The sequence below is a fragment of the Condylura cristata genome, unplaced genomic scaffold (assembly GCF_000260355.1).
Source record: "Condylura cristata isolate star-nosed mole 26May11 unplaced genomic scaffold, ConCri1.0 scaffold00011, whole genome shotgun sequence".
NCBI classification, from domain to species: domain Eukaryota; kingdom Metazoa; phylum Chordata; class Mammalia; order Eulipotyphla; family Talpidae; genus Condylura; species Condylura cristata.
The window spans coordinates 47704351-47722488 of NW_004567112.1; the positions used below are offsets into that span (position 1 = coordinate 47704351).

General features: G+C 41.1%; 1 pseudogene; it reads left to right on the forward strand.

Moving 5' to 3' along the window:
• Window positions 1–4587: 4587 nt before the first annotated feature.
• On the forward strand, window positions 4588–17897 carry LOC101618436 (annotated as a pseudogene).
• The last annotated feature ends 241 nt before the right edge of the window (window positions 17898–18138 follow it).

Below are 18138 nucleotides of genomic sequence, written 5' to 3' on the forward strand. Positions count from 1 at the left end.
TGAATGTAAAAAGTGATTTTTTTCTTATTTGTTGGCATGATTGTATTTTGAATGTTTTTGAATATGCCATTTAAATATGATTTTATTGACATGATCATCTTTGGGTTTTCACATGGAAGCTAGTGACTGATAATCTAAGCCTTATAGCTATTTTCCATTGTACCCCGGTCTTTTTTTAACCCTGCAAGTTACAGCCAAAAAGCATCAAAAATGTTCTTTTCACAGCTTATTTTCCCTTTTGAATTTTACCTTCTGCTGAAATTTAAGGGACAAAATGAGTTATTTGTCTGTTTGTATTTTGTGAAAATCATAAAATTGCCTTTTTCACTTTGCCTGTTCAACTTTTATCTAAAATTCATCTTGTAGAAACAGATAGATTTTACTACTTTTTCCCTTAGGTAACATTCAGAGCATTCTTCTTTATCTGGGTGGGAATAAGGAGGAGAACAAAAAAGGATATGTATATTAGTGGAATTTGAGGTCATTGTGAGCAATTATTATATGTGCACGAAGCTAAATTTGTTCCATTTCACACCAGTGATTATAATATTTTATAATTTTTATAGGCAGATACATATATGTCATGCATTTATCTTAGAGCCTAATTATGATTTTTTTGTCCTTGGTATTTTCTTTTACCCCAGTTTTCTCTTTTGAAAATAATTATGTCCATCCAGGGGCATCTGCTAATAGGAATATATTCAGCTAATAAATTATGGTACTGTTTTAAAAGTCCTTTGGCTCTGAGAATTTGACAAAAACTCAGGATACATTCAATAGAAGGATACAGAAACCTCATTGAAACAAAGTACATACAGACATTTCATGTAAATTGTATTCTATATCTACTAGGTCATCAGTTATCAAGGCAGTGTCTCTTACCTCTCCTCACTTTCTTGGCCCATAGGCTCTTAAGTATCTGCCTTTATTTTGCTTTTTTCAAAAAAGTTACTCCATTCTCTTTTTCTACAGATTAGTTTTCTCTGTTTACACATCTCTCTGATCAAAATGAGCTCAATCAGAATTATGTGTCCCTTTAGGACCCTCTCTGGTGGCGCAATCAGTTAAAGTATAGCACTATGAAATTATCTGTAGCCACTGCAACATGAGTTCAAACCTGGCCAGGGAGATGACCCACATGATGCAGTAGACCTCTCCTATTCCATTTGCTGCTCCCCTCATCAGTGTTATTTCGGTCAATCTATCTGTTTTACTCCCCACTTTGTCTCTGGTGAATCCTTTCACCCCCTACACCTCTCTGACTGTACCCCAGTTTTTGAACATATAAAAAAAAAGAACCACATGTCCCTTTAGTTATGTTTGAATTCCTGAGTATAGTTGAAAAAATTCTTAAATTGTTGAGGAAATATTTTGATTGGGTGCTGGCAAGATAATGAGTTGCCTGGAATTGGATCTACTATTAATTTAGTCTGAGCAATCTTTCAATGGATAACCTGTGGCAACCTTTAAGGGTTAAGAGTAAGGAAAGCACAGTTATAGTCTAGAAGAAGTAACTGGCCAAGGACATAAGTGGATTTAATAACATCTAATTTTTGTCAGACCAAACCACCCTTATTTAATTTATAAACTCAACTCTGTGCACTAAAAATAGCTTATTGTATCTTTAACCAACTTTGACTCACTCATATTTTAGGAGCTTTCAGTTTCATTGAAAGTAATTGTCTAAGACCCATCTTGCTCCCTACCAACTCCATTCTTAGCTTACCTTCTACCTGGCCCTCACATTTTTCTCTTTTGTAGATACTAGTGCAACTTCTTAGGCTGAAAAGCAGATCTGTTGGGTTTTATGGACCCTTGCCATCTCTCAGGCCTACTTTCTGTCTCTTTCCTCTTTACTGCTTCAGGGAACTTACCACACTTTAACTAAACTTCTACAACCAAACTCCAGTACTAGATTATTTGGTGAGTGTTTGGATTCCCTCTAAAGTGTTGTTTTAATAGTTAAGCTACCTTGTGTGAGTAGATGGGGGACTCTTATTGGCAGAAGCATTAGTTTCTTATACCTTTATTGGTTATATTTCAAAGTAGGAGAGGCATTATTTTATAAAAGATGACAAAAATCGGCCCTCCCTGGTGGCGCAGCGGGTTAAAGCACTGCACTAAGAAGCTTAAGCCACTTCTGCATGAGTTGGATCCCCGCCCGCCCCCGAGGTGACCACATGGCGCGGCAGACCTCTCCTGACCCTCCCACTGCTCCTCTCAGCAGTGTACTTCATCGATCTGCCTGTTCTGCTCCCTTCTCTGTCTCTGGTGAATCCTCTCACCCTCCGCATCTCTGGCCTGTACCCCAGTTCTATATGAATAAAGAAATATTAAAAAAAAAATGACAAAAATCCAAATTAACATTAAAATAGCCATCAATGGAGAGAAATCTAGGTCAATAAAGTCATCTTGTTGGAAGGGCATCCTTAAGGGGAAGGCATCTTTTTTAGACTAAAGATATTAGTTAATTGCACCTATAAATTTTTTGTGTTCAGATTTTGGACATTTTTTGGGCTACCTTTCAGGCCCATGTTAGGCTCTTATTTGAGGTACAGAGAAATCACTCATTTCAGAATTATCTTGCAGGTTTCTTTATAAATTCATCGTTGGTCTTTACACCCAAGGAGGGTTGAACAATAAATCTGAGTCTATTAATGGCAATAACAATGCTCTTCCATTCTTGCTCATGATCTATGCCCTTATGCAGGATATTGTTTTATGTTCTAATCCCAGCACACTGAGCAGTTATTCAGTTTATACAGCAGCCTGAATGAAACAATTTACCAGTCTTCAGAGTTATGAACACACTTGCTTGTTGAAGTTTCAACCTTCAATCAACCTGCACAAAATGATTTAAACTGAAGTCAGTCTTCCCAAAATTTGAGGCCTTTGATGCTATATGCTCAATTGTTCGCTATAGATCCCCGCATGTTGTCCTTCTCTATCTGTGCTCAAGGAACTTGACTAGAAGTTGAAGAAGTACATACAGTTAACTTGCTATTCACCGTTGGTGAGCCATTTGGCCATTTCCTCATAGAACTGAAAGTACTGGGTGAGGTAAACAGTGGATCTTTTGGATAAGAGGTTGCAAAGTGTGTCACAGGCAATATTTTACATATTAACATATAAAACAAAGGTTGGAGTACAAGATTGTCTTTTAAGAGTGAATTTAAAGCTGTTCCTCTAATATTGTCCCTCTCATTTGCTTGCATTTCACTATGACTTCATCACAAAAGTCTCTATTAGTTGTCCAGGGTTGCCAGAGCAAAGTATCATGCATGAAGTGGATTAAAACAACAGAAATTTATTCTCTCACAGTTCTGGGAGGTCAGAAGTCCAAAATCAAGGTGTTGGCAGGGTGGGGCTCCCTCCAAAGTAACCAGGCTTCAGTCTGGAGAATTGTGATTCCTAAATGCCAGTAACATCAACAGCCTGTGGTGAAGGGTTCAGGTACTTGAAAACTAGCCAAGGGGAGTAGTTGCTTTCATGGAGATACAAATATCTTGAAAAATCAGCAAAATAATCCAGGTAATTGAAGACATTTTCTTCTCTGACGACAGTGTTACTTTCTGCAGAGTCTCTCACTTGACTTTTTGGCCCATATCTTATTGAAAGCTGTTTAGACAGTCCTTACTCAAATGGTTCCAGGTAATTGGTGTTTAACCCCTTCTTAAAGTTTTCCAGAGAGAGCCTTTTCTTTAAGATCTGCTTCAGTGCAAAACCCCATTAATCTCTAATATGGTAGACTAAAAAGGGTTTCCTTCCTTGTGGGCTTACAGGAGACAGTGAACAGCATTTCAGTCCCACTGAGAAATGTGAGCAATAACCTAATTTTATTTAAAAGGCATACCAAAATCCAGTGCAGACCTCTCCGGGAACTGCTGTGAGGCCCACCGAGAGGCTGGTGGGTAACCAGTGAGGTAAGCCAGGAAGTGGTGGTGCTGGCCAGGGGAACTGAGGGCCAGGTTTCGCCGAAGACCAGGTATGGACTGATTCAGGCCTGCAGTGGAGACCAGAGTGCCAGGGGCAGCAGAGAGTGGGGCGCCAAAGCCCTGCCCCATTTTATCTCCAAACCCTTTCTGAGACTTTGTGGCCTGCTGTGACTTGAACGTGCCCACCGGTAGACCGGTAGTTGAGAGTCAAACAGAAAGATAAGGTCTTTGCTACTTGCCGGTCCCTTGGCCTTTCCTAACCACACCCGGGTGCCCATCCAGATAGGTTCCGGCAGCCTCTCAGAGATCACCAGCAGCCTGTACATCAGCAGTGGTGTGGCTGCCAGCAATAAGCTCATGCTGTCCAGTAACCAGTAACTAGTAACCAGAACACTGCAGTCTTCAACGTCTCGGTGGCAGTGGAGAACACCTCATACAAGGACATCCCGGTAGGTGCAGGTGCCTGGGGACTGCGCCCCCCCTCATGTGCCCTTGGGACTTCCTGGGCTGCTTCACCCGCACAGCACTGTATGAAGATCAAGCAAGGTGCCCCCTCCCCCACAACTGCTGCCCTGAACCGCAGTTTTGATTCAGCATCCCTGTTCTACCACTTTCAGAAGCACCAGCTACTGTCCTGCTGGACACCACCGCCATGCTGGAGGCCGACGCCCGGACCACACCGAACCCGCCATTGCTTGCCATGGCTTGCCAGTCAACGGCTGTCTTTGGGGAGTTGCTTGTCCACCATGAGTTCCAGCTGTTTGGCAAGAACACTGTGCACATGATTAGCTACCCAATGGGTATGACCCATTGAGGAGATCAGTTTGATGGGAGCCAAACTGTGAGCCATCCTGGCCAGCCCGTGGCCCTCTGGAGTCCGAGGTGTTGATCTGCCGTTAAACCGGCACCAAGATCTGAACTTGAACATTCTACTGTTGTTGATACAGAAAATAGGAGGATGGCTTTTATTAAGGTGAGATTAAAAGGGAGGGTAGTTGCAGTTTCTCACTTTTATTATTATTATTATTTATTCATGTAGAACTGGGGTACAGGCCAGAGATGCGGAGGGTGAGAGGATTCACCAGAGACAGAGCGGGGAGCAGAACAGGCAGATGGACGAAGTACACTGCTGAGGGGAGCAGGGGGCGGGTCAGGAGAGGTCTGCCTCGCCATGTGGATCTCCTCCGGGGCAGGCGGGGATCGAATTCATGCGAAAAGTGGCTTAAGCTTTTTAGTGCTGTGCTTTAACCTGCTACGCCACCAGGGAGGGCCCAGTTTCTCACTTTTTAATCCATATCTTCATGGAATAAAATTTACTAAATGTAAGATGATAAAAATAAGTTTCCTACCCTGTGAGAGCAAAAGGTTGCTGGGGGCAGGTCAGAGAGGAGGTTGTGCCTACTCAAGCCCATAGTATGTATTCTCAATGCCTGGAATCTGAAAGCCTCCCCCACCATCTCCCACATCTCTATTCAGGAGAGCAAGTCAGCCCCCCCCCCCCCATTTTCTGCAAGTGGTGTTCTGCGAGCCTGGGAAACTCAGGACACCCTTTATCCACCATCAAGCACACAGCCCAACTCTGGGTTTCTAGTTTGAATTTAAGCATAAAAGGATTTTTGAAGAAAAAACCCTTCACTGTATAAAATAAAATTATATATATATTTTATATGTGTGCTTTTTCATCTCTGGTATAGTTTCTATGAAGTTCCCACCACCAGTTCATCCATGTACCATCACCATAGTTCCTTGTGCTCTTTTCCACCCTGTGTTTTGATCCTACTTCCCTCTGCCCTGCTACAAAATGTCTCTGGTTATTGTTGTCTGTTATTTTTGATGTTTACTTTATTATAACTTCGCTTCCCTTTCCCCCCCACCCCGAGCCCTTATTTGGATCCTCTATATTCCTCCAAAGAAACCCTTATTTGGATCCTCTATATTCCTCCAAAGAGTGAAATCATTTGGTTTTTTTTTAATAAAAATTAAAAAAAAGATTTATTTATTTATGCATACAAGTACTGGGGTACAGTCCTGAGGAGTGGGTATGTTTGTGTGAGAGCATTCACCAGAGACAGAGTGGGGAGCAGAACAGGCAGATCTACTGAAATCCACAGTTGATGAGAGCAGCCAGTGGGTTAGGAGAGGCCTGCCACTCTATTGTGGTCATCTCCCTGGCCAGGGATGGAACTTGTGCTGCACTGCCTTTGAATGATTTCATAGTGCTGCGCTTTAACCCATTGTGTCACCAGAGAGAGCCCCCAATAAATAATTTTAAAGATTTATTTATTGATACATATAGAACTCGGGTACAGGCCAGAGTTGTGGGGGGTGAAAGGATTCACCAAAGACAGAGTGGGGAGTAGAACAGGCAGATGGGCTGAAATACCCTGCTGAGGGAAACAGCAGCCAGGTGAAGGGAGCAGTGGGCGGGTCAGGAGAGGTCTGCCACTCATGTAAGTCACCTCCCTGGCTGGGGCTCTAACTCATGCTGCAGTGGCTGTGGTAACCTCATATTGCTGGGCTGGTAGACACCCCCACCCCCAAATAATTTTAAAGATGTTTTTCCTCCCCTTTTATGGGACTCAGTATTGAAAGACCAGAATTGATGTCTGGTCTCAAGATTTCTTCTTACAGAATTTGGCTGGGAAGTTTGGAGCTATCCAATCCAAAGTAGATCCCAAAATGCTCAGAATTGGTCTCCTTAAGATACTCTACTCAGATTATTTTGAGTTGAGAGCTGTGAAAGCCAGGGAGGCTAGTAATAAGCTCACACCTTTCCACTAGTTCCCTTTTCCTTTACTTAGGAGAAATGATCACTACTTCCTTTAATTATATAGAAAAAGGTAGTTGGAGGGGAGAGGTGTTATCATTCAGGAGTAGGTTTATCTGTAAACATGTCCTCTCTATTTAAAAAACACATCTTATTTTCAAAGTAAGTGTGAAATCATCTTTGCCTTGTCATGTGAAGTTACCTCCTCACTCCTTATTGCTTGGGGGACCCCTTTCTTCTCCCCTTGGTTTAGGATTTAAATGCCATTCGTCCCAGCTGAAAACAGGACCAGTATAATCATTGCAGCTCCCCAGTGTGTACTTTATTAAACTGATCTTTTCACTCTGCCGTCCTGTCTGATGCTATTTTGATTAACAACCAGACAGAGAAAAGCTAGAGTGGGTAGGGAATTTTCTTCTACAATTCAACACCTGCAAAGTCCTTAAGTTTCTATAAACCAAATAATTTACCTAGTTCTCTAAGGTTGTGACCATGGGGTCGGAAGGATCCTGGACTCACTAATGACACTGGTACCTGTTTGTGCCAATATATAAAAGTCAACTGTTAAATATTCAGGGATTTTACAAGCCATTTGTTTCATATAACCATTGTTAAAAATTAAACTACATGAACTTATAGTTAAATTAATAAATCTAAACCCCAAAGTGATATATACTTAAAACTTATCACCTCTTAATTATTTTACTACATTTTATTATTAGGTGTGCTTTTGAAGTCATTTATTTTTGTATTACTACTATTGAATTCTGTAAAATGTTTTTCTGAGCATCATTTCCTCAATTCCAAGTATAGTCACTTTGAAAACTTGAAATCAGCTATTCCTCATTACACTACTGGTCCTTGTAACTACTACAGACTGTGCCAGAAACTTCAGAGCAAGTAACTAGCAGAAAGTGCCCTATGACTATGAGCATTATACACCATTTCAGTGAGCAATGTATTAAACATGCATAATTGAATGAGTTTACATATATTTTTAAACTTTGTATTTTAGGTTCAGGAATATTTAGGTTTGTTTTAGGTTCAGAAAATTCAGTCCAGTTTTCCAGATGTTGAACACAAGACATGAACATACACACCTGCATCTTCTTTCTTGCAAGGTGCAGTGGTAGGAGTGGGGAATTTCTTCTTCCCAAATTTCCTAGTGGCCTGGGTTAGGGCTGGTTCCAGCAGCAGGTGTAGATAGCAGTCAGTAATTCCGCTGCCAGGAGAAGAGACTATTATTACTCCCTGAGGAATGGAAATGGGGGCTGGTGGGTTTAGGTTGAAAAGGTCCCTGTCCATCTGAAGTATTTGCTCCTCTAGCTTTTTACTGCCACTTCACATCTGAGAGGAACTAGTCCAAACATGCTTGCATTTCTTGCTGGGAGTGAGCCTCCTGGGGGTGTGCCTCTGGTTGATCAGGTGTCCTTGGCCCATCATCAAAGTCAATTTCTGTGGGCACTGACTTTTCCTCTTCTTGTTGGTTTTCTGGCTCCTCATCTGATCTTTCCCCTTTATTCTGGGCCTCAGGTGTGGGGGAGATTTATAGTTATTAAACTTACATATGACTTTACCTATTACTAACTTAAAAAAAAATTCTTGCCAGTCTACATAGCCTCATTTTTGTTTTTTGAAAGTAATATCACGACCTCAGATGATAATATAAGTGTTTTCAAGACTGCACAGTTGATAGTTGGTAAATACTTGCAAACATTTTATTTAGGTCAGCTCATGGATAAAATGACAAAGATGCTCTGGAAAGCTTGGAGTTGGTCAGGCTTTTAACTTGCTGTGATCTAATAAAGTATTTTAGTTTGATTTACTTTTTCTTTTCCCATTGTTATGCACTGGCACCCCAGGCATTAGCTAGAAGTGAATTAAATGTCCCTAGAAGCTGTGATTCTGCAGTCAGCAAGATATTAGAATAGAATTGAATATCTGGAGTTGTTTGCATATGGAAGTAGCACTCCTACCTATTCATTTCCATTTTAACATAAGAGGTGTGCGGGAAGCTTGTTAATACCCTTAGAGGGTTTGATCTTTACTTATGTGGCTTCTGAATTAGCAATGAGTACTTAAAATCCATAAAAGAGAAATCATAAATAAAAGCCAATACAACAAAGAAGAAACTCTTCTAAAAAATATTAGAAACTATGTCTTTAGGCAGTGTCGAATAACAAAGAAATCCAAACTTAGGTAAGCACTTTATTCAAAAAGACTATTGCAACTGGGAGAGGGGGCCTCTTACAATAGAAGGAAAGGAATGGTTGCAATAGGAAAGATGGCCATAATATTTACAAGTGTTTCAATGGTGGGGAAGTAAGGGTTTTCTTTTCTTTTTTTTAAAAGATTTATTTATTTATTCATACAGAACTGGGGTACAGGCCAAAGATGCGGAGGGTGAGAGGATTCACCAGAGACAGAATGGGGAACAGGCAGATGATCAAAGTACACTGCTGAGGGGAGCAGCGGGCGGGTCAGGAGAGGTCTGCCATGCCATGTGGATCTCCTCCGGGGCAGGCGGGAATCGAACTCGTGTGGTAGTGGCTTAAGCTTCTTTGTGCAGTGCTTTAACCCGCTGCGCCACCAGGGAGGGCCGGGTTTTCTTTTTTAGGAGGGATTTAACAACACTGGAAAGAAATGATTGCGGGGAGCAGGGTGAATAGGTGATTGATGGAAGAAAGAATAGAAAACCTGAAGGAGACATCACAAGGTTAAAACCTCACTCATGCAAGGAGGTGGGAACAGAAGGAACTAACATGACCATTAACCCAGTCATAGAAAACAAGACCCTTAGTGCCAAGCATGTATCAGACTCCTGTATCAGATTGCTCTAGGGTATGTCAGAAGCACAGATCTGAGGGTAAAGATACAGAGATTGAGCCTATTGTGAAATCTCCAGTCTCTTTAGGATTCCACATCATTATCCAAAATCAACAGCAAACAGGTCACCCCACAAAGGAGTGAGCCCCCCCCAAAGAGAAAAAGACTATATCAGTGCAGTCTCTGCACTGGCATGGGGCAGCAGTCCTCTGCCCACCTGTGCCTATGCAGGTGCTCCTTTCCACCCACTTTCTCCCTCTGCAGGGCAGCAGCCTACTGTTTGCCTGTGACTTTGGCCATGCTGGGACTTCTCTGCACTGACCTCCCTCAGCAGAGGCAGCTCTCCTCAGGGCCAACCATATGTGACCATGTACGCCTCTCTCAGCAAACCTGTTCCATTTGGGGCAGCTCTTCCTGCCTGCTTGTGCCTATATAAGTGCCCTGCTCTTTCGGTCCCTGTTCCTAATAAACATGCTCTTTAAATATAACTAATCTCTGTCTCATGGAGAAACTTGCCTGGGGAACTCGTAATGTGCTGCAGAAAGGGGAGCTCTGGTGAAGCCTTTCCCAGAGTAAACTCAAGGAATCTGTACTAGCTCCAAAAACGATATTAGTGGTGTTGGATAGTTAGGCATGGAACATAAGCCTTCCCCAAGGAGTCCAGAACAGATCTTCCTAAAGATCTATACTTTGTCAAGTAGATAATTTTGAGCTAAGGACAAAGTCCTACAGGCTCATAAGAAACTTATTTCCATACCCTTTACTGTCTAGAAGATTGAAAATTTGGGGTGTAATCCAGATTTAGTGCTATCTCTAGAAATAAACTTTGTGTTAGAAAGAATTGACTTTATGGCAGGACAAACATCTTATTATATAATAGAACTGTACTTCAACATCTGAGTCATCTTCTCCTTATCATGTGAATCCCTGTCCTCTTTCCTTGAAGTCCCAGCCTCCTACCCCTATCCTCAAATCAGGAAAACAAAAACAAAAACCCTTGTTCAATCCCATTTACTTTAAAATTTATATCCATGTAGATTTTTTTTGATATGTAGTTAAATTTGTTTTTTTTTCTCCTTCTAATCTGTCTTCTGTTAATCTGACTGCTTGACAAGATTAAGATGAACCCATAGAAGGAGAAGTAGTGAAATTTCCTCTCTGGGCCTATAAGTAGAATATATCTTTCTATTTTTTGGTTAGTTTATTTTCAGAAGAGGCTGTCCGGGAGGTTTATCTGTGTTCCAGCACTTCCTTAAGCGCCCAATGTGTGCTCAGCTCAAGCATGGTCTACAGTTCTGGGGCACAGGGGAGGAAGAACAGCTTGATGTTTGGCCAAGTCAGTTGGCATTTTGTCCAGATCAGTCAGTGGAGGCAATTTTTCATTTATAAGACATAATGGGAATTTGTAGGTCTATGTCTGGCTTTGTCCAAGGTCATCAACAAGGGTGGGGGTCATCCATGGGTCTTATTTAATCATAATGAGGGGATGGCCCTCCCTGGTTAGAGCTTAGTACTAGGAAGCTAGTTATAGCCACTGCACCACAAATTTGATCCCTGGCCAGGAAGCTGAACTACATGGCACAGCAGACCTCTCCTGTCCTGCCCGCTGCTCCCCTCAGCAGTGCACTTTTTCAATATGCCTGTTCTACTCCCTACTCTGTCTCTGGTAAATCCTCTTACTGTACCTCTGGACTGTACCCCACTTCTCTATGCATAAATAAATCTTAAAAAAAAGTTAACAGGCATATTAATTTTTTTTTTAAAGTTTGTTTGAGCAAAAATCAATTCCAATCTGCATTTGAACTACCTAAGACTAGTGGATTTCTTTTTTAATTTAGCAGCAGTATGCTATTTTCTGAAATACAAAAAGGTGAAGGTATATTTCTTGACCATTCCTGTTTTCCATGAGTTCAGTACACAGGTCAAGTTCAACATTTTCAACAGATAATGTAGTTTTACATGAGACTAGAGCTCTCTTGGAGAAACTGTATCAGATAATTTTCCTTTGTTTTAGATGACCCTTTATTTAAAAAAAAAAATCTCTGTAATTTCTTGGTGGGTAGAAATAAAAAATTTACATGGGGCAGGGTTGTAACTTCTGTTGCTATTCCAAACAATCTGAAGTCCTTTAACACAAAGCCTTCAATGCTATTTGCAATATGTGAGTTGTCATGAATTTTTTTTGTGTGTGTGTGTGTGGGGGGCAATTGAAACCAGCTCTAATTCAGACTGAATTAGAATCTTCCAGTGCTCTGAAACTTAGGTAAGATTCTATTTGTATCCAAAACAAAATCAACCTGTCTCTCTTTCCTTCTCTTAGCCTTTTCTACTCTCTTTTCTCTCTCCAACTAATTTTTTTTTTTATGTTGGGAAGCACTATGGATACATTATCTTCTCTAAAGTGTTATTGTATTCAGCCTGCCCATTTTCAATTTACACCAAAATGATATTGAGTATAACAATATTACTTGATTCAGAAAGCACTTAAACTTTTGGTATGGTAAGACCTATAATCACAAACTCTATCCACTTCTTTCAATGTGTCCTACTTTGTAAAGATTTACTGTTGTCAACTTTAGACCTTTTATATATACATGCACATTTTTCACACATTTGAAATGAAAATAAATTAATAAATATTTAAGAGGCTGGTTGGTGCTATTGAAAAAATGACTTTAGGGTCAGTCACATGGACCTAATTTTACCACTCCTGCTTATTGCCTATAAGTTCTTGAGTATGTCACAAAAATTTTGAGTGTTTTTCCACTTCTGCAATTTGCAGATAATAAAATGTGCTAATGGGGTGGTTCTGAGGATTAAAATGAATGAATCTGCATATGCAAATACTATAGACTAGGTACTGAGCAAATATTAGTTTCCTCCTCTAATTTATTAAATGCTAGTACCCACTGTAAACTAGAACAGGCATTTAAGAATCCTACTTTTAAAGAACTTACAATCTATTTGGGGAATACAAGATATACATATCTTGTATATGCATATTAAATCACACTTTCCAAAATCTCACCTAAGATAATTGCAAAATTTATCAAAATTTGACATTAATCTTATAATTTGATTCTGGATGCTAGCTTATAACTTAATCTTAAGTGGTTCCTTTTATCATCATTTCTCTACCTTGGCACTTAGTTCTTTTTTTCTCTCTCTAAAACATTTTTTCTCATTGTGCTTTAATATTTTGAATAGAGAAATTCTGACCTCTCTCATTGTTTACTTGAAAAGAACAACAACAGTACTATCTGTTCAAACTGTTTTGCTAAAAAGAAAAAAATATAGGATAGTATTTACTGTGTTTTAATAATTTAGAATGGTACGTAGTAAAAAATATAGCAACAACAAATTTTGTTGAGGATGCAGAGAAAAAGGAACACTCTTACATTGCTGGTGTGAATGCAAACTGGTACAACTACTATGGAAAGCTGTGTGGAGGTTACTCAAATTGCTAAAAATGGACCTCCCATATGATTCAGTGATTCCATTCAGGGTATTTATCCAAAGGGAACAAAAACATTAATTCAAAAGAATACCTGCACCCTTATGTTTATTGCAGACCTACTCACAATAGTAAGCTTTGAAAACAATCCAAATGCCCCAAAATAGATGAGTGCATCAAGAAAATGTGGTATATATATACAATAGAATATTACTCAGCAATCAAAAAAAGATAAACTTACGCCATTTATAGTAACATGGATGGAGCTGGAAGGGATCATGCTCAGCGAAATTAGCCAGAAAGAAAAGGAAAAACACCCAGTGGTTTCTCTTATAGGAAGAACTATAACAAAGTAAAGTAATTATAATGAAATAAAAACCAAATTTAACAGGCAACGATAAGCCAAAGACATCCTTAGAGGAGGGGGGAGGAAATTGGCACTTAATTCTTTTGATGTGGCAGTTTTACTAATAGGAAAACAGTGCCCCTTCTGGCTTAGCACCTTACTAGGAGCCTTTTACTACAGCTCCATTTTCTGTAAGTGATGGATCTGCAAAGATATCTTTGCCTTTGGGCTTTGTTCTTTTCTCCCTCCACTGACTGTTTCAGATGTCTCAGTTGACCATCTTAGACCAACTTTCTTTCCAAGTAGATCCCAAACATCAACTCTGTTTTAAAGGCAATTTTGTATATGCAAAATTGGGAGAAACTAGATAAAAAAATTTTTTTAAAAGATTTTTATTTATTTATTCATACAGAACTGGGGTACAGGCCAGAGGTTTGGAGGGTGAGAGGATTCACCAGGGACAGAGTGGGGAACAGAACAGGCAGATGGACGAAGTACACTGCTGAGGGGAGCAGCGGGTGGGTCAGGAGAGGTCTGCCTTGCCATGTGGATCTCCTCTGGGGCAGGCAGGGATCGAACTCATGCAATAGTTGGCTTAAGCTTCTTAGTACAGTACTTTAACCCGCTGCTCCACCAGGGAGGGCCTAGATAAATGTTTTAAAGGCAATTTCCTGCTTCTCTCCCCACTGAGTAGGCAAAAAACGAGAAACATCCAGGGAAACTGGATTCCCCAGGAGGGCCTCATGAACCTGCATTGGGAACAGTCACTGCAAAGGCAGACTCTCATTAGTGTAATTACAATGAATCTGTGACTATCCCCAACTCTTGCTCCATCATGCTTCATTGTCTCTTTTGTCTTCAGGCAACCACCAAACAATGGATTGGAAACTGGCACTGACACAGCAAGGGATACTATGCAAATGACTTTGTTTTGCACTTGGTAAAAGTTGCACTGATGGTCATGCCTATAAGGGTCTCTTGAGAATTCTATCCAGCCTCCATCAGGCTCTTGAAAGAATTTCATTTCGGAGGCATGAAAAAGGGGGTCAGTGCACTGAGGCAAATGAGGATTTTGTGCACACATGTTGAGTAGTGAGAGAGGTCTCAATTACCACCTCCTGACTGTATAGTAACCCTGATATGGATTATATTTTTAGTGCAGTTTAACCTATTGTAGCAATTACCAAAATTTAATGCTAGGTGAGTTTAGGCCATGGGATAGACATGGGGATTAGATTTATGGTTAGAAGTTTCTTTTGGTGTCTGCAGAGCATGATGAATATTTTAAAGGTTTTGGAGAAACAGAAATCCACTGGTTCTTAAAATGGAGCACAAGGTTGTCAACAGAGAGTTTGTATAACAGTCAATTTATAGTGAACATGCCCAGATGCTCTTGAATGATTTATTTGCGTGGGAACCAAGTAAAAATAGGAAGACAAAACAATTTCTTTTTCAAACATTTTAATTTTAATTTTCAAAAATAATATAGGAAATCTTATGTATCATTTATCTAGTTTCTCCCAATTTTGCATAAAACAAGAACATAACCAGGCAAGTGTCATTGATACAATCTATAAAAGTTAATCAGATTTTATGGTGTATGAGTGAGTCTATGTGGAATTCTATAGCATTTGTGGATTTGTATAGCCATCACCCCACTCAAGATACAGAACTATCCCATGCTTTCTGGAGAACTAACAAGATAGCAGTGGCGGAGCAGAAGGAACAGAGGAGTTAGCCTTCTGCAAGTGCATCTCTCGCGGCGTGGACCTCAACTAGCAGCTCGACTAGTCCTAGGAGCAACTGAGAAGTCTATAAAATATAGAGCAGCAGCAGCTGAATGCCTGTCTGCCTTGCAAGCCGCACTCTGTTTTAAGGCGCCTGCGCAAGGCGGGAGTCACCCACCGAGAAGCCGGAAGTAGTCAAGCTGAATCTGCGCCAGCTGTTGCTGCGTGAGAGGCTGGGCCCCGGCAATGGGCAGTTAGGACCGTGCGGCCTCTGTCTGGGTGAGTCTGAGATGTTCGGACCCTCGAGCATTCTCCCGCTACAAGCCAGTCAAACACAACCGCTAGGTATTGGGGCTACACACGCCTCCAGCTTATCCTTCCACAAAATAACCTGTGCCACCAGTAAATTCACAGAATTCTATGGAAGGAGAAAAGATGTAGGACTGTTCCATTTGTAGAGGGCTGCTTCCCGATACCCTTTCATAACCAGGTCCACTCTATCACCCTTCCTACTCGGGTTTCCATCTGTATAGTTTTATTTTAAGAGCTTTGAGATTGACATTTTTTTTAAAGATTTATTTATTTATGCATACAGAACTGGGGTACAGGCCAGAGATGTGGAGGGTGAGAGGCTTCACCAGAGACAGAGTGGGGAGCAGAACAGGCAGATCGACGAAGTACACTGCTGAGGGGAGCAGGGGGCGGGTCAGGAGAGGTCTGCCGCGCCATGTGGTCACCTCCGGGGCAGGCGGGAGTCGAACTCATGCGGAAGCCGTCTTAGATTCTCAGTGCTGTGCTTTAACCCGCTGCGCCACCAGGGAGGGCCCGAGATTGACATTTTTTAAGCGTAGTGAATTATGCCTTTGAGAGCCATTCAATTTGTGTGCATTAAAATAGTTTGTTCATCTTTGTTACTGAATTTTTTTTTGGCACTCCCCAGGATGTATGTACCAGTTTGTGTAATTATTAATCTGTCCAAACACTGCGTCGTTTTCATTTTTTTGGTTGTCAAAGACAAAAAAAAAAACCCAGAAACCCGCTGTGTGGTTAATTTTATGTGTCAGTTTGACTAGGCAAAGATGTCTGTTGTTTGATCAAACACTGGTCTGGATGTTGCTGTGAGTGTATTTTAAAGATGTTATTAATGTTTAAATCAGAACTTTTTTTTCTTCTCTGAATTGATTCATTGATCTCCTTATCGACTTTAAAATTGCTGTGAAGTTGACTGAAAGAAAGCAAACCCATGATTTTAAGTTAAAATTAAGGGAATGATAAAGTCCATCACCTCGGGTTTCAGTCACTACATCACCTTAGAGTGGATATAGAATTTATTGTTTAACAGTTACAGAACTCCAGGCCTTTCTGAGCAACATTCTTCACTTCAGGTCTGTCTCCCGGGCCAGAAGTGAGAGTGCTTTAAAAAATATTGCCACTTCCCCAGCACATTGTGATAAAATATCTACTTTTGAGTTGGAACCCAGTACAACCAGTAGGAAGGGGCTTTGGTGCAGTTCAACTGAAGCAGCATCATATGGTCAACCTTGTGTCCTTTCATAGGTTCACTGACCACATTTTTTAAAAAAATAAATCTTTTTTTTTTCTTAAAAGATTTATTTATTTATGCATACAGAACTGGGATATAGGCCAGAGGTACAGGGGCTCTGAGAGGATTCACCAGAGGCAGAGTGGGGAGCAGAACAGGTGGACTGAAGAAATACACTGCTGAATGGAGCAGTGGGCGGTCAGGAGAGATCTGCTGTGCGTTGTGGAACACCTCCAGGGCTGGGGATTGAATTCATGCTGAAGTGGCTTTAGCTTCTTAGTGCTGTGTTTTAACCGGCTGTACCACTAGGGAGGGCCACTAACCACTTTTTTTTTTTTTTTTTTGTGAAGATTTATTTATTTATGCTTTACAGAACTGGGGTACAGGCCAGAGGTGTGGTGGGTGAGAAGATTCACCAGAGACAGAGTGGGGAGCAGAAAAGGCAGATCAACTGAAATACACTGCTGAGGGAAGCAGGGGGCTGTTCAGGAGAGGTCTACCATGCCATGGGGGTCAGCTCCCTGGTGGGGGATGGAATTCCTGCTTCAGTGGCTTCAGAGAGCTTCATAATGTGGTGCTTTAACCTGTTGCGCCACCAGGAGAGCCCCTGACCACCTTTCTAATGGAGTCCGTGGGTAGTTTATTAGTCTGCTCTTTAATGCTAATCCATGGCTGGTTTTGTTCTAGCTTAAAAGTGAGCCTCACTTTCCCTCCTACTTACTGTACATGCCTAATAAAGGAGCAAAGTAGCCTGCAGAGAGCTGGTGGACCTGAAAATCATCTGGAATAAGACCAAGCATAATGTGAAGTTCCCCCTCAATAGCACAGGGTCCAAACTAAAGCAGAAGATTCACTTCCCTTGAATATAGATCTCCAGCCTGCCATGCAAAAAGTCATATATATGGGACTAGTCCCTAAGGATAAGATGTTGAGAGAAATAAAAGTGACCAGAGGGGCCAACATTGATGTTTGGCTCCATGATTAACAATGTTTAGCTGTAAACACATGCAAAGATGCTTCACAGCAGGAACAAAGGCTGAAGAGAACAAGAAGGAGATGAGACAGAAACAACACAGGAAATGTTGGATACAGGAAACAAGAAGATTTGATACCACCTGTTATGGATGTCCAGGAACACCTGCCCACAATACCTTTATTAGGCATGTACAGTAAATAGGAGGGAAAGTGAGGCTCACTTTTAAGCTAGAACAAAACCAGCTATGGATTAGCATTAAAGAGCAGACTAATAAACTACCCATGGACTCCATTAAAAAGGTGGTCAGGGGCTCTCCTGGGTGATACCACCCATAACATGTGGTATTTGCATGGCAGGCTGGAGATCTATATTCAAGTGAAGTGAATCTTCTGCTTTAGTTTGGACCCTGTGCTATTGAGGGGGAACTTCACATTATGCTTGGTCTTATTCCAGATGATTTTCAGGTCTACCAGCTCTCTGCCTCTACATGCTGGAGGCTACTTTGCTCCTTGTAGGGGTCCTCCACTGACTTCCCTGTCACTGTTTCACAGTGGGGGCCTTGGG